Genomic DNA, 27,158 nt, shown 5'->3' on the forward strand with positions numbered 1-27,158 from the left:
GAGCCCCTGCCTCAGCTCCTTCACAGTGAGTCAACCCATTGGCGTGCAAAGCACCGGAACACTGGATTCCATGTGTGTAACCCAGACACCACTACTGGAATTATGCAGGAAGGCTCATTGGTGACCTAGGAAGGCCACTGCTGTGGTGGTGGACCGTGTGAGAGGGGATCTGAGAGAAACACCCTCCAGTGAGATATCTCAGACTAGCTGGGTGTGGTGACCTGAGGGTTTTATGCCAGCACTAGGCAAGGAGGGGCAAGAGGGCTAGAGCTGGAGACAAACACAGACTACACAGTGGGATCCTACGACAAAAGGAAAAATCCCAAAGACAAAAATCATTTCAGAATGCATTAAGGACAGATTTAGGAAAGTTAACATTGCCTGGACAACAAACACTGTGCACATTTGGAGTGTGAAAGGTGCCTGTGTGGGAAACATGATGGCAAAATACACACAGCATAAACATTTTCATCATAATCGGTTTTCAGGGTACAGGTCTGTGATGTTAAGTTTATTCACATGGCCGTGTAACTGCTACAGACCTCTTCATGTGGCAAAGCTGAAGGTTTGTCTTCAATGACACCTCTTCTTTCCAGTCCTCACAGCTCCTGACAACTAGAATTCCATTTGATTTCACTTACGGTTCTGTGAGTTCATTCATTTATTTGTGTGTGTATGCTTTGAAAGCATGGGAGTGTGTAGGTGTGTGGTTGACAAGCATGTGGGACGTGGCAATTTCTGGTTTCTTTAGAGATTCAGTTGCATCAGGTGATGCTTTTCTGAAAACTGTCTTTTGAGAGGGTGCTTTTGCTGCAGCATACATGTGGGAAGATATTTTACTAAGAACAGACATGTGGTGTTTTTCTGGAGGCAGCCTGAAAAAACAGCATGCGATATTTTCCTAGAATGGATGCTTGGAACATGGGATGTTCGGAAAGGATATAAATATAGCCCAACAGACAATGAGATGCTGGATGGTATTGGTATACCTTGCCAGTCTTTGCTGATGACTTTCGATGGTATTGGTATGCTTTATCATTCTTTGTTAGTCATAGTTTGTTGTGACTTCATAGAGAGATACACACTGAAAGACTTATGGGTGTTCCGGTGAGCCTTGCAGTTTCTTCTGGATTGACCTGTCGTTGCTGATTCATAAATGGCATTTACAAATAGATTGATCTGCCACTACTGATCTGTGTGAAGTAAACGATTGATATTCTGACAACGCAGATTAGATTTGCTGTAAAAAAATTTTTTTCTCAACAGGTCCATGTCCTCCTTTGCTCTATTAACCTTTCCTCTCCACTGCCTCTGGTCGGGGTGGACTAACAGGTATGTTAAAACATTTGAAAAACTCTTATTAAAACTAGGTTTTAAAATATTGAAGCCTACACATGTGAGAGTATGTGTGTGCGTGTGCACGCACATGTAAGTGTGTATGAAGAAGATAGAACAGAGTCCTAGTGTTGTCTCTCATTCTTTACCTTACTGTCTTCCAACTGGATCTTTTGCTGTGGCAGTTTGATTGAGATATTCCCTATAGTCTCCAGTGTTTGAATACTTGGTCCCCAGTTGCTGGCACTGTTTGGGGAAGCTTAGGAGATACAGTTTTGTTTGAGGACATCTATTACTGGGGTTGGGCATTGAGAGTTCAAAGCTTTGTGCCATTTCTAGCTTGCTTTCTGATTCCTACTTGCAATTTTGAAGTTCGGTTAAATGTATTTAGTATTATGCTATGTTTAGGTATGGCCCCTGTAGAGTCATGTGCCTGAACAAGCCTTTGGGGGGCCGGAAAGTGGAAAGTGGTGGTTTGAATATGCTTGGTCTAGGGAGTGTCACTATTAGGAGGTGTGGCCTTGTTGGAGTAGGTGTGTCACTTTGGGGGTGGTTTTTGAGACCCTCCTCTTAGCGGCCTGGAAGATAAACTCTTCCTGGCTTCCTTTGAATGAAGATAAGGAACTATTTGTGCCATGCCTGCCTGGATGCAGCCATGTTCCTGCCTTGATGATACTGGACTGAATCTATGAACCTGTAAGCTAGCCCCAGTTAAATGTTGTCCTTATAAGAGTTGCCTTGGTTATGGTGTCTGTTCACAGCAAGAAAACCCGAACTAAGACAGACAGGAACTCAAAATAAATGAGAGCTTCTGCTCGTGGTGTTTATCACAGCACTAGGAAAGCCACTAATGCATTCATTGAAGCTGAAACTCAGTTTCAACAGGGCAGACCCACCAGGGAGCTCTCCGAGTCCACCTGTTTCCTCCTCATTTTTTTCTGTTTTAGTTGTTTTTAATAGAAGCCACCCTAATGCATGTGGGGTGGTATCTTAAATCCCTAAGCCATGAACAGATCTTATAATGGTTGTTCTCGGTTGTCAACAAGGTTCTGGAGTGAATTGCAATTCAGAAATGCAGGACATTGCTGTAATCTGGATCTTGAGGCTGGAAGACGCCTGCTTTTGATCGGGATTTGAGGCACACTTCTGCTGGAAGCCTATATAAAGACAATGGAAGAAGGAAGGGTTCATTCTTCTTTACCTGCTTGCCCTCACCTTGCTTGCACATCCATTCCTTCACTGGCACTGGAACCTACTTCATCAGGATTCCAGAGTAAACAGAAGACCAGCTGAGACACCCAGCCTTATGGGACTGAGCAAATACTAGATTGCTGGATTTTCTGTTCACAGCTAGCCATTGCTGGCACTGTTTGGGGAAGCTTAGGAGATACAGTTTTGTTTGAGGACATCTATTACTGGGGTTGGGCATTGAGAGTTCAAAGCTTTGTGCCATTTCTAGCTTGCTTTCTGATTCCTACTTGCAATTTTGAAGTTCGGTTAAATGTATTTAGTATTATGCTATGTTTAGGTATGGCCCCTGTAGAGTCATGTGCCTGAACAAGCCTTTGGGGGGCCGGAAAGTGGAAAGTGGTGGTTTGAATATGCTTGGTCTAGGGAGTGTCACTATTAGGAGGTGTGGCCTTGTTGGAGTAGGTGTGTCACTTTGGGGGTGGTTTTTGAGACCCTCCTCTTAGCGGCCTGGAAGATAAACTCTTCCTGGCTTCCTTTGAATGAAGATAAGGAACTATTTGTGCCATGCCTGCCTGGATGCAGCCATGTTCCTGCCTTGATGATACTGGACTGAATCTATGAACCTGTAAGCTAGCCCCAGTTAAATGTTGTCCTTATAAGAGTTGCCTTGGTTATGGTGTCTGTTCACAGCAAGAAAACCCGAACTAAGACAGACAGGAACTCAAAATAAATGAGAGCTTCTGCTCGTGGTGTTTATCACAGCACTAGGAAAGCCACTAATGCATTCATTGAAGCTGAAACTCAGTTTCAACAGGGCAGACCCACCAGGGAGCTCTCCGAGTCCACCTGTTTCCTCCTCATTTTTTTCTGTTTTAGTTGTTTTTAATAGAAGCCACCCTAATGCATGTGGGGTGGTATCTTAAATCCCTAAGCCATGAACAGATCTTATAATGGTTGTTCTCGGTTGTCAACAAGGTTCTGGAGTGAATTGCAATTCAGAAATGCAGGACATTGCTGTAATCTGGATCTTGAGGCTGGAAGACGCCTGCTTTTGATCGGGATTTGAGGCACACTTCTGCTGGAAGCCTATATAAAGACAATGGAAGAAGGAAGGGTTCATTCTTCTTTACCTGCTTGCCCTCACCTTGCTTGCACATCCATTCCTTCACTGGCACTGGAACCTACTTCATCAGGATTCCAGAGTAAACAGAAGACCAGCTGAGACACCCAGCCTTATGGGACTGAGCAAATACTAGATTGCTGGATTTTCTGTTCACAGCTAGCCATTGTTGGATTAGTTATACTGGAGCCTATAAGTCATTCCAATACATTATGTATATATACATTATACAATATATATATAATATGTATATGACCAAGCCAGCTCAGTCAGTCAACAGGTCCTCCAGCTCAGGAGTGAGGATTGACAAGAAAGAGACAATTAGACAAAACTGCAGCATGGCCTCAGTCAATTCTTGGACTGAAGGCGGGTTTAATTTTTTCCTAATACATTTTTACACCATTTTAATTACATGCAGGTATTAAAGGAGAGTAGTACAATGAGGAAGCAAAGAAGACAAAAGTCAAGGAACAAGCAAGACAATAAACACAAAGTCCCATGATCACTCTGGTGATTGCTGTTTCTAAGGATGATCAGGATGTCTGAGCCTACTTCCTTGTCCAAGCCTAAAGTCATAAACATGACTGAAGCCTGCTTCTTTGTCCCACCCTAATGTCAGATTCCTGCCTGGATTTACTTCTTTGTCATGCCTAATGTCAGATTCCTGCCAAGCAGCCCATTTCCTTGTCCTTGGCCAATGTCAAGCTCCTTGGCCAAAGTCAGACCCCTTGGCCAAAGTCAGACTCCTGCCAGGTGGCACAGCACCTCAATAAGGATCTCTACATGTATATATACTATATATAACACACATATATATATATAAACATATATATATAACATCTATATACATTATATATGTATACTATATTAGAATGACTTATAGGTTCATACATGCACACACATTATATATAGATTATTATATATATATAATAATCTATATATATAAAATACCTGGTGTGTGACAACAGGACATTATTCCAGCAGTTTGCGACTTTCTTCAGCGTGGGAACTGTGACCAAGAAGCCACCTCCTCGCTCCTCGCTCCTGCTTATGCATTTCTCTAGCAACATTTTTCCACCTTCAGTGTAGAAGCCTTGCGCCTTCTTGGTTTGGTGCTAAGAATTATAATCGGCATCGAAGACTGAATTGCTTTCTTCATTTCTGGCACTCCCTCTCATGCTTTGGGGACACCATTGTGCCTGATGCAACACCCATATTTGGGGCCAATAATCCTTTTTGTAATAATGTCAGTTTTGTCAAAATCACAAGGTAGTTTTTGTTTGTTTGTTTATTATGGCCTTTCAGATAATGCATTTAAATAAACTGTTGAATAAATGAAGACAAAGAGGCTTTCTGTGTGTGTGTGTATCCAGTTTGTTCCGGTTGTGTGGCCTCTCAGAGTGTTAAGAAACACTTGCTTTTGTGAATGGCTTGGGGAGAGAGGGATAGTGATGCAGGAAGGGGCATTATTAGTGTCTGGCCATTGCGCTTGATTTCAAACCCATCTGCCATTCTGCAAGGCTGTTCTGTCACAGAGGGAGGCATCTAGGGAGACCCAGAGGATGTGAGGAGAGCTACGGTGTCTCCTGCTGAGTTATGAACTAAGAGCAGCTCATGAATGCCCAGGATGATGACTTGCAAGGCCAATCTACCTGTTCCTGCTTCAAAGGTCAAAGCTTGAAGCCACATCAAGAGTGTGGGTCTGTTGTTAGGGCCTCATCCCTCAAGGAGAGTCAGATGATAGGCTAGATGTAAGTGGACTGGTGATTACTTTTGGTCAGTTCTTTGCTAATCTGCAGGAGAGTCAGGTGACAGGAATGAGGAGCACTCCTTCTCGTGTTGGGTAACTCCAGTGAGCCAGTGCAGGTGTGACTATGGGAGAGCTGAGGGCAGTGGCTCCCAACCTTCCTAATGCCGTAACCCTTTAATGCACTTTTCCATGTGTGGTGGTGATTCCCCAACCATAAAATTATTTTTATTGATACATCATAATTATAATTTTGCTACCACTGTGAATCATAATATAAATATCCAGTATGCAGGATATCTGACCTAAAATGAGGGACCCACAGATTGAGAACCATTGACTTAGAGAAACAAGTAAATGTGTACTTAGAAGTCTTTCTCAAGGTGTTAAAGCCCCTCCTTCCCAGAGTTCCTCTAGACTCAGCATGAGACACATAGTATTAGATCTAGTCTGGGGAATTCCAGAACAGGGAAGTGGGAAGGGGTAGATGGAAGAATAGGGGGACGGAAGAGGGCTTATGGGACTTGCGGGGAGTGGGGACCCAGAAAAGGGGAAATCATTTGCAATGTAAATAAAAATAAATAAAAAAAAAAGATCTAGTCAAGTTTTGGTCACAAGGCCTAGAGTGTTTCCTATAATATAGATTAGGTAATATTTATGTTTTTTAAAATTTCATTCAGGTATACAATGCATCTCAATCATCTCCAGTTTAATAGTTCCATCTGTTATTCCTGTGATACCCCTCAATATTATCTCATTTCCAGCTTCATGATCTTCCTGTTTTTGTTTCATGATCTTCATTTTCTTCTTTTATGTAGTGAACTGAGTCAAATTTGTGCTGCTCATGTGCACATAGGTATGAGGGTCATTCACTGAGGTGTGGGCAACCTGCCAGTAACCACCTTGTTGCAAAAAGACTCTCCCAGCAACCATCAACTGCCAATTACTCCTCAGCTAGGGCTGAGGCCTTAAAAGCTCCTCCCCAATTCATCATGAATTTTAACTGGCTTGTTCTTGTACCTGACATTTGGAGGTAACCACCACTACTGGGGGTTCATGAGGACTATGGCCACTAAATGACTAGAAGACAGCATTTCACAGTCCCCATCTCCTTCACCTTCCAGCTCTAAAATTGCTTCTGTTTTCTCTTCATGATGTTCCCATAGCTTTAACAGGGTATGTAGGAGTAGAGGTATGGAATGATGTAGAGGTCTCATAATCACCTGTCTTCAGTTTAAGTCATATTATATAAACTATCATATTTCATTGCCAAGATTTAACAAATAAAATGTTCCTGAGTCAATTCTGGTGATGTTAGCTTGTATCTGAGATACTCAAGAAGCTGAGGGATGAGAATCACAAATTCAAGTACTGATCCAGATCCAGAATATGTTCAAGACTGGGCTGGGAGACTTAGTAAGACTCTAACTGAAAACAAAAAGTGGGAAAGAGAACCAGAGGTAAATAGCTCTATGCTAGAAAGCTTTCCTAGAATTTATAGAACCCACACAGCCCGCATTTTCAATAGAGAGAAAAGAAAAGCCAGGTGTAGAGTAGCGGGAATTTGTAATCCCAATGCTAGAGAAGTAGAGGCATGAGATCCCAGGGATTACTGGCCAGCCAGCCTAGCCTACTTGTTGAGTCCTTGACTAGTGAGAGACCTTCTCTGTGTGGTTCCAGAGGAACACAACTCAAGATTGTCCTCTGGACCCCACACACACATGCATACCCATGCATACCCTCACACACACTCAGAAACATACAAAGACACTCCACACGTACATACAAAGGTGCTGCCTGTGCCCTGGACTACTCACTGCCAGTTCCTACCTGCCCTTGGGGGTTGGAGGTGAGGCCCAGAGTCAATGACAGACTCCTCCAGGCAGCAAGTTCATCTGAATGCTGCTGCAAGCTCCTTTAATACCCTTTCACCCACTCCCCATTGGTTCCAAGAAAGCATCTCTTCTAAACAGCAGTTCCTGATTGGCTGGCTTTGTCTGTGCCAGCAATTCTTGGTCTCTCAGGCAGTCCTCAATTAGGTCCTCCTGCGGGAGATGCTTTCTGCAGCTGTGTAGGCCCCTGGCATTTACATAGAAGTGGCCCCATAGTTCCTCCTGCACAAAGTATAGCCTACTGCTATACTGTGGACTAACATCTGACAGCCTGCACAGTCCGTCCCAAAACAGCCTTCAGGGTAAAGATCTGTTAGAGGGAATATTGATTATGAATTATGTAAGGTTAAGCTTCCCATCCACTGTAACACTGTTCCCTTTAGAATCTTCCTCTGCATTATGTCACAGAGGTTTGGCACCTAAAAATTATTGAATGTTACATCATTGGATCCAGCTCTACTTGACTAATCAGTTGGATTGTTCAGGCCAACATGTTGTTTTACTTTCTTTTCCTATTGCTGTGGTACAAGACCCTCATGAAAACTTCAGGGAGAAAGAGTCCAGCTCATTGTTCCAGCTTACAGTACAGTATTGCAGGCAAAGCAAGGCAGTGGAACTTGGAACATCTGGTCACCTCGTATTTACCCACAGCCATGAGCAAAGTGGAATGGATGACTACATGCATGGAGTGCTTAGCTTGCTGTCTCTACCGGTACACAGCCCAGAAGCCCCTGCCCAGGGAAGGGTGCTTCTCACAGTGGGCAAGTCTTCCCATCTCAATTAACATAATAAAAAACTCCCTATGGATATGCTCAGAAGCCCGAATCCCTGGAGAGTTTATTGTATAAAATTGACAATTAAAACTCACCAACATATTCCCTAAATACAGAATTCTGGTTGGTATTCCATATCAATTAATCAATCAATGTGACAGTCCCCCAGCCCCGTGTGTGTGTGTGTGTGTGTGTGTGTGTGTGTACTGGCTGGCTTTGTGTGTCAACTTGACACAAGCTAGAGTGATTAGAGGGGAAGGAGTCTCTGTTGAGGAAATGCCTCCATGAGATGCAGTTGTAAGGCATTTTCTCAATTAGTGATCAGTCTTGGAGGGCCCAGTCCATTGTTGATGGTGCTATCCCTGGACTGATGGTCCTGGGTTCTGTAAGAAAGCAGACTGAGAAAGCCATGAGGAGCAAGCCAGGAAGCAGCACCCTTCCTCATGGTTTCTGCACCAGCAACTTCTGCCTCAGGATCCTGTCCTGTTTCAGTTTTTGTCCTGACTTCTTTCGATAATGAACAGCAATATGAAAGTCTAAGCCAAATAAACCCTTTTCTTTCCACTTTGCTTTTTGGTCATGGTCTTTTGCCCTCCCCCCTCTGTCTTGTGCTGGGGCTAAAACCTCATATCTTGTTCATTTTAGACAAGGATTCTACCATTAACTCATCCCAATCTGTCTAAGTTAAGGTACTGCTGTGAACACACACCATGACCAAGGCAACTCTTATAAGGACAATATTGGGAATGGCTTGCAATTTCAGAGGTTAAGTCCATTAACATCAAGATAGAAGAATAACAGTGTCCAAGTAGGCATGGTGCAGGTGGAGCTGAGAGTTCTCCATCTTCATCTGAAGGCCACTAGGAGAAGACTGGCATTCGGGCAGGTAGGATAAGAGTTTTAAAGCCCACGCCTACAGGGATACACTTCCTCTAACAAGGCCACACCTACTCCAACAAGGCCACATCCAACACTGTCACTCCCTGGACCAAACATATTCAAACCACCACATTCCAAATCCTGCCCCCCATAGGCTTGTTCAAACACATGAATCTATGGAAGCCATACCTAAACATACCATACTGCAAATTACATTTAATCCAACTTCAAAAGTCCCCATAATCTACAGCAGACTCAACAATGTTAAAAGTCCAAAGTTCAAAGTCTCTTCTGAGATTCATGTAATCTCTCAACTGTCATCCCATATGAAGTCCAAAGTACTGGACAAGACAGAAAGCCAGCTGGGCAAACAGCAAAGTCCACATCTCCATGTCTGATGTCAAAACACTCTTCACACCTTCAACTTCTTTCATCCTTCTTGACTGCTGTTTACAAATCTGGCATTCAGCAGCAACAAATTTCATTCCCTACTGCTGGCTTCACTATCTATGAGCAGCTTTCTGCAGAGGTATTCCATGGCTCTGACATCTCTAACATATTGGGGTATCCAAAGCAACTTCAAATTTACTACCTCTTATGCCAATGTCTGGGATCCACACATTATCTTCTGGGCTCCTCCATAGGGCTTGGGTCACTTCTCTAGCTCTGCCCACTGTAGGACTCTTAGACTTTGGTTGACTCTACTGAATTGCTGTTGCTGGTGTTGGTGGTCATCCCATGGTACTGGCATCTCCAATACACTGGAGTCTTCTCAGGCAACTATGCTTTATCAATAGCTTCTCATAGGTTCCCTTCATGGTGCCAAGTCTCAACTTCTTGGCATGACCCCTTCATGTCTAGCCATCAACTGCAACTGAGGCTGTGCCTTCACCAATGGCCTTTCATAGCCTCTCATAGTGCCAAGCCTCAGCTGCTCTTCATGATCCCTTTATGCCTTCAAAACCAATATCACCTGAGTGACTCTTACACATTACCAAGCACAGCTACAGCATGAGGCACAACTTTATCTCTGGAACACAGCTTCTTTGTGCTCTCAAAAAATACTTTCCAGATTTCACCTCAGTGATGCTAGTCTTGTCTTGATCACTGCTGATTTCTTAGCTCTAGCTAACCAGCATCAATTGTCCCAGTAGTCTTCTTCTCTTGACAGAGCCAAATAGGCAAAGGTATTGAGTTCTGCTGCTTGCTGGGGCTGGAATATGGCCCCCTTGTTCTATTACATTATCGTCAGCTTTCTGTTTTCCAATGGTTTCCCTCACTGCCTAAGCTTGGCTATCCTGGATCTTGCTCTGTAGTTTGACCTTGAACTCAGAGATCTGTATGGCTCTGTCTCCTAAATGCTGGAATCAAAGGCGTGTACCACCATGTCTGGACTTAAGCTTCTCTCTACTTGGAGCCTGCTCTATACTGGGCTGGTTTTAAACTCAGAGATATGCTTGCCTCTGTCACCTGGGATTAAAGGTGTGTACCATCATGCTTGCACCTAAGATTAGGTGGGTGAGATCTTGCCCCAAAGTCACTACTCTCTTGTTCTGTTAATCTCCTTGAACATAGGATTCAACTTCATTACACTTCCTGGTGCCCCTTTATAACCATATATATTTATATTTTTTCTTTCTCAGCTTGCTCCTTTTCATTAAAATGCTCATTATAAGAGTGAACTTTAATAACCACACAACAGAATTTATAATAGGCTGTTTTGAGATTTCTTTTGTCAAAGTAAATAATCTAAATCTCTTCACCTTAGCCTCAGGCAGACTCTTCAAAGGGAAAAATGCAGTCACATTCTTCACCAAAATATCACAAGAACAGTCTTTTTGACACATATTAAAATTCTTCTCCTCAGAAATCTCTAGAACCAGGCTTCCACAATTCAAATCACCTTGGGCAACAGTCTTCCATATTCCTACTATGATGGCCCATTAGGCCCCAGTTAAAGCATTCCACTGCATTCCAAATCCAAAGTCCCCAAACCACCATTCTTCCAAACAAAAGTATGGTTAGGCCGATTACAGCAATACCCCATTCCTGGTATCAACTTCTGTTTTCGTTAGAGTTTTACTGCTATGAATAAACATCATGGCCACAGCAACTCTTCTAAGGACAACATTTAATTGTTGTCCTTACAACAATTACATGTTCAGATGTTCAGTCCATTAATATCAAGGAGGGAACATGGCAGAGTCCAAGCAGGCATGGTACAGAAGGAACTGGGAGTTCAACACCTTCATCTAAAGGCCACTCGAAGAAGACTGGATTTCAGGCAGGTAAGATCAGGGTCTTAAAGTCCACACTCACAGTGACACACTTCCTCCAACAAGGTCACACCTACTCTAACAAGGCCACACCTCTTGACATTGTCACTCCTTGGGCCAAGCATATTAAAACCACCACACAGCCCAAATGGATTTTAAAAATCTATTCCCACATGCATTTTCCAGGTTTATATCACATATTAGAAAAACCATGCCTTCTTATGTGTATATATAAGAAAACTGGGGTGCAAATGTTTTGTACCTCTTCTCCTGAAACTCTCAGAGCTCTGACCTATTTAGAAATAAGGAAATGAGGTATGTGGAAAGGAGTGGCTGTTGAGTGCTCAGGTATGCTCTGGTAGGATGACATTATGGAAAGGTTTGCAAGTGAGTCTGGCACTCACAAAGTGCTGCTTCTGCCAACAAGAAAGAGTCTTGGGTACTCCAACTTCTTAGCACAGCTCACTCAGTCCGTGCTGTCATGTAGAACTCCCCATACCTGAGAGTCTATAGGACTTAGCTGTAGCTTCTTGGTAGAGTATTTGCCTACTGTATACAAGGCTTTGGCTTCCACAGCCAGCACTGAGAAGAGGAAGAATGGGGGTGGGGAGTACAGATGGATAATCCCCCATGTAAAGACAAAACACAGAAATGAATCCACGTGATGACCTCTCACTAGATAATGAATATTCTGGCACTTAGGTCACAGACCTTCTAGACTTCAGAAGTGTGGGTGATACATTTCTGTACTTCAGAAATAATCAGTCTAAGGTGACTTATTATAATGGCCTCAGTGGACTGAGATGGCAGTGAGGGCTCACATTTTAAGAGCCTTCTTCTTTTAGATCCACACTCACTTCAGGTATCAGCTCTGTTTTCTCCAGAATTAAGCTGACATTATGCTGAAGCTTGGAGTTTATTAATATATTTATTTGAGTATGTGTGCATGTGCATGTATGTGTGTGTGCAGTATTTATGTGGCTTCACTTGCCACATGCTTGTGTAGAGATCAAAGCACAACTTTCCAGAATTGACCCCCTCCTTCCACCACTTAGGTCCAGAGGTGAAGCTCAGGTCTCCAGGCTTAGAAGCAAGGACCTTTACCCACTGTCTGACTTAGGGTTTTATTTCTGTGAAAAGTTGCCGTGACCATGGCAACTCTTATAAGAAAATCATTTCAATAGGGCTGGCTTACAGTTTAAGAAGTTTAGTCATTATCAACATGGTGGTAAGCATGTCTGTGTATAGGCAGACATGGCACTGGAGAAGGGAGCTAAGAGTTGAGAGTTCTACGTGAGGAAGACAGCAGGATTTGAAGTGCCACACTGGCCAGGCTTGAAGTGAGACCCTGAAGCCTATCCCCTAGTGGCACACTTCTTTCAACAAGGCCACACCCCCTAATAGTACCACTCCCTATGAGCCTTTGGGGGCCATGATTATTCAAACAACCACACCCATGGAGCAACTCCACTGACTCTATTGGTTTAATTTTTGTGACAGGTTGCATTTGTAGCTCAGGCTGGAACTCTTGATCCCAAGTGCTGGGATTACCAGTGTTTAACACTACTTCTAGCCTTGTCTCCCAAAAAGATGCATTAAAGGCATAATGATGTTCAGAGGTGGGGCCTTTGGAGTGTGATAATGTCAAAGGTACTTTGATATCATGAATAGATTCACAGCTAGTGGGCTATAGCACGTGTGTGGAAAAGTCAGGAAGTCAGACCTAGCTGTAGGAAGTAGGTCTCTGGTAGCATGCCTTGACAGGTACACTTGGTGCTCTGCTTCTCCTTCCATCTTTCAGATCCTCTGTCACCACAAGGCAAGTGGCTTCTCTCACCACTCACTTGTGCTGTAATTGCTGCCTGGGGGAAGAGCTAAAAGCAATGGCCTGAAATCTCAGGATCTGTGACCCAAGTAAACTTTTCCTTCCTCTTCAGTTGTTTGTCACAGTGATGAAAGGAGGACTGAGCAGTGTGGACAGACACTAAACACGGGGATGGATCCAGGTGGCTAAGAACCACCATTGGGGAAGGGACATAGGAGCTGAAGTCAGTGGCTATGGTACTTTAAACATGTTTGTCTTCTACCGTGGTGCGTGGGGTGAGATAATGGATCAGTGAGTCTGGGAAAATACTCTTTCCCAATTTTCTAAGGTTTCCATTGGACCGCGAGCCCCATCATGACAGGTGTTTTGTCCACTGAGTCCTCTGTGCCCACACCAGGCTGTAACAGGTGCTCTGTGTGAGTTCATGGAGTGACACTCAGAATGTTCAGAATTAATCCCAGAGAAAGAGAGCACTCATCCTCTGTGGGCCAGGGAGCCAGCTTTGTGGTGAAGGGAGTTCTTAGCTTGGCTTCAACCTGCAGTGCCAAAACCTAAAGGTGAAATAATGAGGGCCGGTGGGGTGGCTCATGTGGTGGCTTGAAAAGGTTTGGGCCTCACAGGTTCATGTGTTTGAACGCTTGGCCTTAGGGAGTTGGCACTATTAGGAGGTGTGGCCTTGCCGGGCGGTGGTGGCGCACGCCTGTAATCCCAGCACTCTGGGAGGCAGAGGCAGGCGGATTTCTGAGTTCGAGGCCAGCCTGGTCTACAGAGTGAGCTCCAGGACAGCCAGGGCTACACAGAGAAACCCTGTCTTGAAAAAACCAAATCCAAAAAAACAAAAAAAAAAAAAAAAAAAACAAAACAAAACAACAACAACAAAAAAGGAGGTGTGGCCTTACTGGAGTAGGCATGACCTTGTTGGAGGAAGTGTGTCACTGTGGGGGGAAGGTCGCAAGGCTCGGTGGCAAGTGCTTCTCTACCCACTGAGCTGTCTTAGTCAGGGTTTCTATTGCTATGAAGGGACACCATGACCAAGGCAACTCTTACAAAGGAAAACTTTTCATTGGGCTCACTTACAGTTTCAGAGCTTTAGTCCATTATCATCGTGGTGGGAAGCACGGCAGCATGCAGGCAGACACGGTGCTGGAGGAGCTGAGAGTTCTATATCGTGATCTGTAAGTATCAAGAGACTGTGCCACATTGGGCAAAGCTTGAGCATAGGTGACTTCATGACATCATGGCTGACAGAGAAGACCCAATAGAGAAACTTCTGAGACTGACTGCAATGTGATTTCATTTCCCTCTTCACTGTTGGGGATTGAACCCAGGGCCTGCATATGAGGCAAACACCTCACTGCTGGGCCACATTCCTGGCCCTTCATTCACCTTCATTTCTTGACAACTCAATGAGATAATTCCTTTCTTACTATTGGCAAAGAGTTAATGGTTACTAATTTGTGTTTTTGAGATCCTTGCAACATACCTTACTGACTATATAAAAACGATTATGATGGTAACATCTACTACTAATTATATATTTTATTTCATCGGATTATCGCAGCAATGTCATGAAGTAATGGTAAATTATTCTTACTTACATTTATGCCCATAGATTTGTGCTGCTCTGAATCTTGGCCTGAGAAGCTTCTCTCTGCAGTGGGTAGCAGTTAATGCAGAGACTCATAACTGATCAAAGTGCTGAGAAAAAGACTTTTTTGAGTGCTCAGCCCCAAATGGGACATCTGTATCAGCCTCTACCCCAAGGCTCAGGGAACATTTAGAAAACAGAGGAATAGGGTATGAGCTTGCCTTTGCTTATAAAGTAAACTGGCTTCCCCTTTAGCTAAGCAAAGGTTATGTGCCTCATTCTTTATTATTTTTTCATGCCTAATGGAATATCATTGACAATAATTGTATATATTCTAGTTGTGTGTGCACTGTTTTGCCAAGTGTGCACATTGTGAAATGATGACCACGACCAAGCTAAGTGACCTTCTTGTCACGCCCTAGTTTGACTTTCTTTTTAGGGTTGTGAGCACACTTTACATTGTGTTTACTTCAGGCTCAAGCCTGTAACATTGTCATCCAGTGTTGTCTGCCTGCTGTACAGTAAGCTCTGTGGTCGCTGCAGCCCTTTAGTACTTTGTTTTCAAATGATGCTTTTCCAGTTTCACTGTTCAAACCTACTAGCCCAATATCTTGGTAGATTCTGAGTCTACAATAGTCCCAAGTTCTTCCCAGCTGGAGGCACTTCTGACATGGCTGGTCTAGAAACCATACTTCCTGCCACAAGGTGATGCCTGCGAGTTTTCTTTCTTTTTTCCTTTTTTTAAAAATTGGATATTTTCTTTATTTACATTTCAAATGCTATCCCCTTTCCTGGTTTACCCCCTCCCAGAAACCCCCTATCCCATTCCTGCCCCTGTTCTCCTCCCCTCTCCTCCCCCTCCCCCGATTCTATGAAGGTGTTCCTTCTCCCACCCCACTCCCACCTCCCGCCCTCCATTCCCTACACTGGGGCATCTATCGAGCCTTCATAGGACCAAGGACCTCTCCTCCCATCGATGCTGACAAGGCCATCCTCTGCTACATATGCAGCTGGAGCCATGTGCAGTCCTTGGTTGGTGACTTAGTCCCTGGGAGCTCTGGTTGGTTGATACTGTTTTTCTTCCTATGAGGTGGCAAACCCCTTCAGCTCCTTCAGTCCTTTCTCTAACTCCTCCATTGGGGACCCCACACTCAGTACAATGGTTGGCTGCAAACATCCACCTCTGTTATTTGTAAGGCTCTGGCAGGAGCTCTCAGAAGACAGCTATATCTCCTTTTTTTAAATTAAGATTTAATTCCATCACCTTCCCTTCCCTTTCTGCCTCAGAAAGAGTCAACACAAAGCAGTGCTTACTTTGTTTTTGTTGGAGAGGAGTAAGGAGAAGTTGAGACAAGGTCTCATTATGTAGACCAGGCTGGCCTCAAACTCCTGGAGATCTGCCTGCCTCTGCCTCCCAAGTGCTGTGATTAAAGACTGGTGACACCAGGTCAGGTCTGGTGTTCTTCCTTTAGCACCAAGGACCTCAGTATCCTTCCTGATCTTCATCAAGAGATAGAGCTGTCAGTACACGGGGACTTTACACTCCCAGAAATCAGAAGGATCAGAACTTCATAGGGAAATCGGCTGAGTAGCATCCAAACGCACAAGTCTGGCCTGGGTCTTTCAGTTCCATTAAATGCATTCGAATGGTTCTCGAATAAACATATTGGCTTCAACAAAAAGCTACTAGCCGAGAAAGAGAAACAGGACTGCAGTGAACACACATTGCTTTAAGTGTTTTATGCTCTTTGCACAAACAGATGTTGGGAAATAACTCTTGTCTTCGGTTGCAGTTTCCTGAGCTCTCTGATATGCTCTGACTGTCGCTGAATATGGATGAGTCTTGAAAGTTCCAGGAAGCCACTTGAGTTCCTCCTGCACAGCCAGGTCATAACGCCTTTAACCTTACTGCCACACTATCTTGGTTTTTGCTTATGAATCCATTTCATTTTAAATGTTGCATGTCGCTTATTGCCGCATTAATACAGCCGTGTTTGTTCCTTGTGTTCCTAATGTAGTAGATGCGTACACAGAACATCACGGAATGTAAATACAACTAAAATATGCTACATTAACTACAAAATGACTTAAAATTATATTAGTCTCAAAACATATTCTCTAAGGCTTATTCTTCCTTTCTTTTCTTTTATTTTTTTTTTCCTGTTTGATATTTCTTGTAGTACTTGTGCTCTTACCCAGAGCCACATACATGCTAAGCAAGTGCTCTACCACTGAACCACACCTGCTTCCTCCCCTGGTTTTTATGTAGAAGACATACTTTTAAAATATCGTTCTAGGAGCTGGGCGGTGGTGGCGCACGCCTGTAATCCCAGCACTCTGGGAGGCAGAGGCAGGCGGATTTCTGAGTTTGAGGCCAGCCTGGTCTACAAAGAGAGTTCCAGGACAGCCAGGGCTATACAGAGAAACCCTGTCTCGAAAAAAACCAAAAAATCCAAAAACAAACAACAACAACAACAACAACAACAACAACAAAAATATCATTCTAGGACTGGAGAGAGTGGTTAAGAGCACTGACTGCTTTTCCAGAGGTCCTGAGTTCAATTCCCAATAACCACATGGTGACTCACAACCATCTGTAATAGGATCTGATGCCCTCTTCTGGTGTGTCTGAAGACAGCTACAGTGTACTCATATACATAAATAAATATTTTTAAAAAGATTGTTCTAAGTCTAGTACCTGTTGAAGTTATTCCTGGTTCTTTCTCCCATCCTCGTGCTTCTAGAAATACGACTCAGACTCAAATTATATTTACAGATACCTTGGCAGTATAGCTAGGGTCTTCTCTGACTAGAATCATAACTTAAGATAATCCATTTATTTTTAATCTCTATTCTGTCACATGGCTAGTTACCTGTGCTCAGGTAACATGCATCATGTTATATCTTCCTAGTGAATCTCTTGCCTGGCTCTCCCCCAGAATCCTTTCTGCCTCCTGGATGTCCCCACCTCTTTTTCTTGTGTAAGCCATAGGCCATCAGCTTTTTAATTGACAGGTGATGCATCTATATAATACACAAGATATGCTCTCTGCAATTCCCTTTTTTTAGTCCAATAAAAGTCTCCCTTTCCTTCAAATTTAAATTGGATACAATTATAACAATTATGAAAACTATGAAGAATTATATGCATTTACAATGCCCATAGTATTTAGCAATTTTAGAAAATATTCTATTATCTATCTTATTTTGGTGTTTAAAGTTTTGTACTTGGCTTATTCTATTTACTTAATTTCCATGTACTTAATTTTATTCTAATTTATATTACCATCCTATAAACATCTTCGTAGATCTTGAACATCTTCTTAATCCCTAAACAACTTAAGCTAATAGTAAGACTATGACTATCTAATCTTCAACCCCATCAGAGATCTGAGAAGGAATAAATATTACCTGAGTATACAGAAAGTACTGGGACATAGTTTCCAAAAATTATAGAAATGACAGAGACAGCTGATTATCTGGACATACCTCAGTATTGTCTCTATAACTTTAGAGCATCCATCTTCAGTCTTCTGACCCAATATATCTGACAGACAGTTTGTGAAGCAGGAATTATGAACGGCATGCTTACCCTGTCTTGGCAGAGTTTGCTAATCAACTTCCCTGTATCCATTTGTCTTTGATTTGTCTGCAGTTGAAGCATGGATATTTTCTTTGCCCAGTGGCTAGCTTTCCACTATTGATTTCATTATTGATTCTCCTCATCTTTGAAGCAGAATAGGGGTACTGTCAGGAGCATATCTGTCTCATAGTCAAAGATCTTCTAATAATAATAATAATATAATCATCTTATATAATACTATTATAATAATATAATAATAATCTTTCAATAATTTAATAATAAAATAATTACAAATGCTATCTTCTGAGGATGTCTGAGGTTTTGAAGAACCATCTGTCTATTCACAGCATATCTGAACAAGTAAATGTTGCCTGTCTCCAGCTATTTATTATCCATACAATCCAGGATGTATATTTATTTCTGTGATAATCCAGATTGGTATCTAACATGAACATGAGTTTGATTGACTATTAACATTCATTGTTTAATTATCCTAAACAGTTTGTAAGAGCAGCTATTTAATAGACTTGGATCAAACCTTGTATTTTTAAAATACTATTTTTTAAAAATATAAATATACAAGAATTGAAACACAAAATATACAAGAGTTGAAACATAAAAATATGTTGTAATAAGTTAATCTTACATTTTCTATCAATATACAAAGATTTATACCAATGAGAACTTTAGTCCTGTATCAATATACAAAATTTGTATCAGTGTGAGAAAATATAAGTTCAACTTTGTATCAAAATATAAAGATCTCTACCAATGTAAGATTATGGTTATAATTTTTTGGATTAAGATTAGATTCAATAATCTACCCTTATTTGCTTAATTTCTATAATATATCCATAATCCTCTTTTTTCTTTTCATCCCCCTTGCCTTACCTAAGAAGGATAAAGAAAAGTAAAGAGAAAAGAAATCCCTAAATCTATGTTCCCCATTTCATTTCCCTCCTAAGACTATAATTATTTTTAAATCACCCTCTAAAATGGCAATGTATTAATAATTCATAAGATGACCAAAGCCATCCACCCCAACTTAAGGGACAGGGAAGATGGTCTTCATATAAATGCTTCCTGCTGATTTGGGCAAAGAATTCTTGTTTTGGGGCCCAAAAGGAAATTGGGAAAATGATTAAGTCAAAAGTAAAGCAATTGACATAATTTGTTGTCCAGTCTCTGTATGTTGAGAAAATTTAGGGCTTAACTGAAGTCCCAATTGGAACAGTTTGAAAGACCAAATGAACCAAGGTCATCTGGGATTAGCAGTCCTTTTTGAAGCTGTTCTGGAAGTAAGTCTCTGGAAACAGCATTAGTTTGAGGTAGGATCAATCAGGGAGATGGAAGAACAGGTCTCAGGATCTCAGCATCCAGAATGAGTCCTATCGGGTTGTCCTCTTGGCCTTTCATTTTGTAATATATAAATCTTACCAGCAATGCATGGTTCTATAAAGATGTTTGTATGGAACGTGCAGGGTGTACCTATCAATTAAAGATGATCTCTCTCTCTCTCTCTCTCTCTCTCTCTCTCTCTCTCTCTCTTTCTCTCTCTCTCAATCAGGTGATGCATCCATACAATACAGAAGATATTCTCTCTACACGAACCAATCTTTTGGGGATAGGGTTCAAGGCAGGGTCTCTCTATATAGTTTTGTTCATCCTGGAATTCACTTTGTAGACCAGGCTGTTCTATAACTTATAGAGATCCACCTACTTCTGCCTCCCAAGTACTGGGATTAAAGTCCTGCAACCATCACCACCCAGTTTAGAATATATCTCAAAGTATAACTCACGTGTTTGCCAGCTAGTTCAACAGCTAACAGGTTCTAATGCTTTCCATTTTACACATCTGTCCATCTCCCTTTCCTATTACCAACTCACCCATTCATCTTGGTTGTTTTATTTCTTTTCTTTTGTCCTTTCTTTCTTTCTTTCTTTCTTTCTTTCTTTCTTTCTTTCTTTCTTTCTTTCTTTCTTTCTTTCTTTCTTTCTTTCTCTTTCTTTCTTTCCTTCTTTCTTTCTGAGAATGAATTTCAAAGTGTATCATGGGCAGCCTTACACTTCCAAGGGTCCATTTGATTAAAATTAAGTAATTGTTTATAGGTTGGAGAGAATTGCAACAATGAAATGTGCCATTCAGTGAGTTGCAAGGGATGCCACATTTCTACACTAGGCAAACCTCTGGCAAAAACTTAGTAGATCAAGGTCCTTCCAGGGAATTCTAGATGTTAATCCTTACAGTCAGTCCTTGATTTTTCCTCGACTAATTGATGTAGATTTCTCAGCTCCCTGACTTGTTCATAGATAAGACTTGATTTGTTCCAAATATCTCTCTGTCTCTGTATCTGTCTCTCTCTGTCCTGTCTCTGTCTCCATCTCTGTCTTTCTGTCTCCCTCTGTCTCTCTCTGACTGTATCTGTGTCTGTCTCTCTGTCTCTGTCTCTCTCTGTCCTGTCTCTGTCTTCATCTCTGACTCTCTGTCTCCCTCTCTCTCTGTCTGTATCTGTGTCTCTCTGTCTCTGTCTCTGTCTCTCTCTGTCTCTCTCTGTCTCTCTCTGTCTCTGTCTCTGTCTCTGTCTCTCTCTCTCTCTCTCTCACACACACACACACACACACACACACACACACACAGTCATTTGTCAAGATCTCTGAGGAAGTTAGTTCTTAAGGTTCTTCCATACTGAAATGCTGAGAGGTTCTGTTTATGTCCTGTATTAGTTGTCTTTTTGCTATAGTAAAACTGCCCGCCAAAAGCAAATTAAAGAAGGGAGTATTTGTTTTGGCTCACAGTTTCCGGTCGTACAGTTCACAGTCCGTTGTAGTGAGGAAGGCGTGGTGGTGTGAGCTCGAGGCAGCAGTCACAAGGCAGGGAAGGATGAACACTGGTGCTCTGCTTGCTTTCTCCTTTTCCTTCATTTCGGGACCTTAGGATGAGTCTCCCCAACTCAACACAATCATCGGCTCCCTCACAGTCACACTCTTGGGTTGCACCTATGTTGATTCTAAATCCCATCAAGTTAACAAGAGTTAACTATGCCATGTCTCTTCTACTGTGGACACTTGAGGGTTTGGTATGTTGTACTTTCAGTTCATTCAATTAGAGGACTTTTTCCCTCTTTTGATTTTTCCAGTGACCCATTCATCATTTGGTACTGTGTTGTTAAATCCCCATGACTTTATGTATTTTCTGTAATGCCTTTTGCTATAGATCCTAACTATTCCATTGGTGATACACTAATACTACATTATATTGAAATAATACAAGAAATTATTTCAGTTTTTCAGTATTTGGTGAGACTAACTTGGAAGTGATGGCACATGCCTTTAATCCCAGCACTCAGGAAACAGAGGCAGACAGATCTCTGAGTTTAAGGCCAGCCTGGTCTACAGAGTGAATTCCAGGCCAACCAGGACTACACAGAGAAACCCTGTCTCAAACAAAACAAAACAAAACAAAACAAAACAAAACAAAACAAAGCTAGACAGGAGAGATGGCTCAGTGCGTAAGAGTGCTGTTTGATCTTCTAAAGGTCCTGAGTTCAATTCTCAATAACCGCAGGGTTGCTCACAACCATTTATAATGTAATCTGATGCCCTTTTCTTGTGTGCAGGTATGCATGCAGAAAGAGCACCCATACATGTAAAATAAAAAAATCTTAAAAAAATCAACAACCAGACAAACAAAAACAATCACCAACAAATACATATATACATATATGTATGTATATAAATGTGTGTGCGTGTGTGCGCGCGCAAGAGAGAGAGAGAGAGAGAGAGAGAGAGAGAGAGAGAGAGAGCACATTTATTTGTTGAGACTTGCTTTGTGTCCCAGTAAGTGATCTATTTTAGAAAGAGTGTGTGGGCTTTGAGAATATGCCTTGTGTGGTGTTTGGTGGCCCTGAGATGCTCTGTTACAGCATCACTCACCCCTCTCTTCCTCCCTTCTTCCTTTTTTCCCTTCATTCCTTCCTCCTGCCCTAGGAAGCCATGGCCCTAGGCAAACTCTACCAGCTGCATGCCTAGCCTCGTATTTTGTGAGACCAAACACCTTGCCGTCCCACAAGACTCCTTGTCCTCTACTTTTCCATGGTGCTGCAAATTGAAGCAGACTCATCATTCATGTTCCACATGCCCTCTGTGACCTCTGAACTCTGTCTTTGTTTACTCACCAAATGTAGTTTTATTAATATGGATCGTTGTACAAAGTGCTAGATTTCATTATGACATTTCCATATGTGCATTTGCTTTGATTACATAAGTCTCCCCTGCTCTGCCCATCATGGGGAGCAGATGAAGGCCCGAGTGACTGTATTGTTGACATGAGCATGTCCATCTCAAGGACACCAGTACCCCAGACCATGGGAATGGGAAGGTCTTCCCAGGTCAGGATCAGAGGAGTGGCCAAGAACAGATGTTTAGGGATGCTGAGCCCTTAGCTACAAGCAGTATGCGCAGAAACTATTAACCACATTTTCTTCCTCCCAGATGACTGCAACCAAGGATGCTTCCCTACAGAGATCTGCTACTGAGATTAGCTAACCCGCCACTGCCTCCTCCTTATTCGTGCTGAACATAACAAATGCTCTAAGTTTCTAGGTTGCTGTTGGTGTGTCTTAATAGCGTGCATGGCCTGATCAACCCCTGTCTGTCTGTCTGTCTGTCTGTCTGTCTGTCTTCTCCTTACTCTCTCATCATCTCAGCTCAGTTTCCATTTTCTGTGGAAATGCACTGATTTCCATAGTGATGCAAGGCAGCAGTCCTTGGACTCCAATTCTGTATTGCTGAACTTGGTCCTCACTGCCAGTGGGAGCCTATTTGTTAAATTTGGGGTCATAAACTCATTTACCTCTTGTCTTTGTATCTCCTTCTGTGGGTATTTTTTTCCTCCTTTCTATAAACGACCCAAGGATCCATACTTTGTTCTTCCTCCTTCTTGGGCATCATTTGATATGTGAACTGTGTCTTGGGTGTTCCAAGCTTCTAGGCTAATATCCACCTATCAGTGAGTGCATACTGTACTAGCTAGTTTTGTGTGTCAACTTGACACAGGCTGGAGTCATCACAGAGAAAGGAGCTTTAATTGGGGAAGTGCCTCCATGAGATCCAGCTGTGGGGCATTTTCTCAATTAGTGATCAAGGGGGGGAGAGCCCCTTGTGGGTGGTACCACCTTTGGGCTGGTGCTCTTGGGTTCTATAAGAGAGCAGGCTGAGCAAGCCAGGGGAAGCAAGCCAGTAAGAAACATCCCTCCATGGCCTCTGCATCAACTCCTGCTTCCTGACCTGCTTGAGTTCCAGTCCTGACTTCCTTTAGTGATGAACTGCAACATGGAAGTGTAAGCTCAATAAACCCTTTCCTCCCCAACTTGCTTCTTGGTCATGATGGTTGTGCAGGAATAGAAACCCTGACTAAGACACATACCACGAGTGTTCTTTTGTGATTGGGTTACCTCATTCAGGATGATATTCTCCAGTTTCATCAATTTGTCTAAGAATTTCATGAATTCATTGTTTTTAATGGCAAAAGATTGAGCAGAGTATGAGGGAAAGACCATCCAGAGACTACCACACCCAGTGAGTGATGCGTCCTATATACAGTTACAAAACCCAGACACTATTGAGGATGCCCACAAGTGCTGGCTGACCAGAGCTGGGTATAGCTATCACCTGGGAGGCTCTGCTAGTGCATGACAAATGCAGAGAGGGACACTCTTGGTCAGCCTTTGAACCAAGCACAGGGTCCCAATGGAGGAGCTAGAGAAAGGACCCAAGGAGCTGAAGGGGTTTGCAGCGCCACAGGAGGAACAACAATATGAGTCACCCAGTACTCCCAGAGCTCCCAGGGACAAAACCATCAACCAAAGAGTACACATGGAGTTATCCATGGCTCCAGACACATCAGCAGTAGAGGATGATTTTGTTGGATACCAAATGGGGAAGAGGCCCTTGGTCCTGGAAAGACTTGATGCCATAGTGTAGAGGAATACCAAGACAGGGAAGTAGGGGAGGGTTGATTGGGGAAGGAGAGATGGCTTATGGGATTTTCGGGGGAGGGGGAACCAGAAAAGGGGACGACATTTGAAATGTAAATAATTAATTAAATTAAATGTAAATACTTAATTAAAAAAATGTTTCATATTAAAAAGCCTCTTACCACCACAGAGCTTCTCTCTCTCTCTCTCTCTCTCTCTCTCTCTCTCTCTCTCTCTCTCTCTCTCTCTCTCTCTGGTTCATGAATTGGGTGAGCTATAGGATCAAATGCTTTATGACAAACAAAATCAACCTAATTTTGAAAAGAGTGCCCTATCTTCACCCCCTGCCAACATGTTACAAGTATAGAGTGGATCCTAAAGTTAGAAAAAAGACCATATGTGTGATGTTAGGATCCTTGTGTATCTTTTAGAATATTGATTGGATTAAGTAGCCAGGGCATCCTCTACTCTAAATAGAAAATGGGGGGGGGGGGGAACAATAGCAGCAGATAAGTTACAGTGTGAACAAAAGATATAAAAATCCAACAAACAAGCTTTGGGCAAAATTCCAGTAGATGGCAGTGTCGACCAATTTTTGTTAAACTGACAGTTCTGAAGCTGCTGATTACAGCCGTTTAGATAATGTTTTTAAATTTCTGAATAACAGTTCTATATGTTTTGATTGTGGGTTGTACTGCATACTATAAAATAATAAAAGCCACAAAAGAACAACAACAACAACAGGACCCCGGCAATCACAGCCTCACAAAGGGATGGGCCTTGAGCAGTGCTGCTGTTGATGTAGTAGTGTTCCTTCACACATTCATAGGCCCTAGCAGGAATTCTAAACAAGGCTGCATTTGGAAGAGGGGATTTAGGGAGGTCTCAGGGCGGAGTCCTAATGAGCCAGGGTTAGTGTTCCCATAAGAAGAGGAAGAAGGGTGGGGGTGTAGTTCAGAGTCAGGGTGCGTGCTTAGCTTGGGATCTGGTCTCATCACAAGGAAGAAAAAGGGTAGGTGGAAAGGGAAGGGAAGGGAAGGGAAGGGAAGGGAAGGGAGAGGAGGGGAGGGGAGGGGAGGGGAGGGGAGGGGAGGGGAGGGAAGGAAAGGAAGAAAGAAAGATGAAAGAGACTCTAAACTCTCACACCTACAGCAGCGAGGGGTAGATTGTCACATGAGAACACCCCCCAGAGCATCACTGTCTGTCCGCACATAATCATGTGTACTTGGGGTCCCAGGTCTTAGGAGTCTGAGCCAAGAAGATCCTGAGTTTAAGTCCATTGTGACGTACATAATATGACTCACATACCTATATAAATAAATAGGTAAGTCATACATAAAGTTAAAAAACATCAAAATGAACATAGTTGCCCTCAAGCCACAAAGAATGCCATCACCAGCCGGGTGCTGGTGGTGCGCGCCTTTAATCCCAGCACTTGGGAGGTAGAGGCAGGCGGATTTCTGAGTTCGAGGCCAGCCTGGTCTACAAAGTGAGTTCCAGGACAGACAGGGCTACACAGAGAAACCCTGTCTCGAAAAAAAAAAAAAAAAAAAAGCCAAGAATGCCACCACCAGGAACCAGCCCCAGAGACACTTTAAGCTTGGCTTTGAACCCTGAGAACCTGTGAGAGAGATATCTGAGCTTCGAGCTGTCCGGTCCCTAACAGAATAACTCCGAAGTGTTGGTTCTGCGGCCTCTCTCAGCTCTCTGAGAGTCTGTAATCCTGGGTGGGAATTAGTGCTCCTGTCTTACCATTGAGCATTGAGCACAGGAGGCTCCTGGGGCAGTGAGAGACTTGCAGTGCTGAGGTACCCGTGAGGTGAGTTTGGTTAAGGCTGTAGCCATACTCTGATGACAAGGTCCCTTTGGTTTTCTATCTTCCCCATCCACTGACTTCCTGCCCAGGATCTACTTCCTGTCTTCATGCCCCGGATCTGCTTCATTTGGGGTCACAGCAGCTGTTCACTCCTCTCACCGGAAGTGACTCTCCTTTCTCTGCTCCACACTACTTTGGGGTGCCTGGTAGATGCCCTTTTTGACTCGAAGAACCCAAGGCTCTGTCAGGGTCTCTTTCCTCTTCTTCTGTGACCACTCCCCAGACAACTTCAGAGTGTTAGTTTCTTTTTAGTCCCTGTGACCAAAATGCCCAACCGAGCCAACTTAAGGGAGAAAAGACCGGCTTGGATCATGGTTTCTAAGGAGTACGGTCCATCATAGCAGGGCAGGCATGACGGAGCAGTGCAGTCCCTGGAGCAGGAGCTGCTCTGGGGACAGTTCACAAGGTCACAACCCAGGAAGTAGAGAGTAAAAGGGGAGGGGTGGGTATCATCCTCAAGGTCACCTCTAGTGACTCGGTGACTTCATCAGCTATCCACCACCTGTGGAAGAAGTGGTTCAAAGCAGGAACCTGTGGAGGGTGTTTCAGAGTCAAACAATAAGGCACACCTTGAGGTGTGTCTGGGAGAGTGTTTCCAAAGCAGACCCACTGCGAAAGGTGAGCTCAACCTTGATGCTGGTAGCATCTGATGTGTTGGGGGAACCAGACTAAATAAAAAAGAGAAGGAGAAAGTCAGACAGGCACCGGCACCGGCACGGGCATTTGGGCTTTCCTGATTTATTTGCAAGTGCGTGAGGGAACAGCCTCCTACAGCCCCTTGCAGCTTCCTGATGAAATTCTCCCAAACAAAAAGCCTTACCATTGGCCCCCTCCCCAACACACACACAGGGATTTGGTCGTAGTGATGGCAAAAGCAAGAAACACAGTTAGGTATGGGAGGATACCGTGAGGAGCAGCGGCGGCACACAGGAGCAATTTGAAAACAGGACAGAGTTTTAACTTGCTGATGGTGGTTACACGCTGATGCTTAACATACTGGTGGTGACGGCCAGGTGGAGAGTTCTCGTCTTTTTCCAGGTTTAAGTATTTATGGCAAAAAAAAAAAAAAAAAAAAGGTGTGTGTGGGGGAGGGGGGAT

Source organism: Apodemus sylvaticus, chromosome 14 (genome assembly GCF_947179515.1).
Source record: "Apodemus sylvaticus chromosome 14, mApoSyl1.1, whole genome shotgun sequence".
Lineage (NCBI taxonomy): Eukaryota > Metazoa > Chordata > Mammalia > Rodentia > Muridae > Apodemus > Apodemus sylvaticus.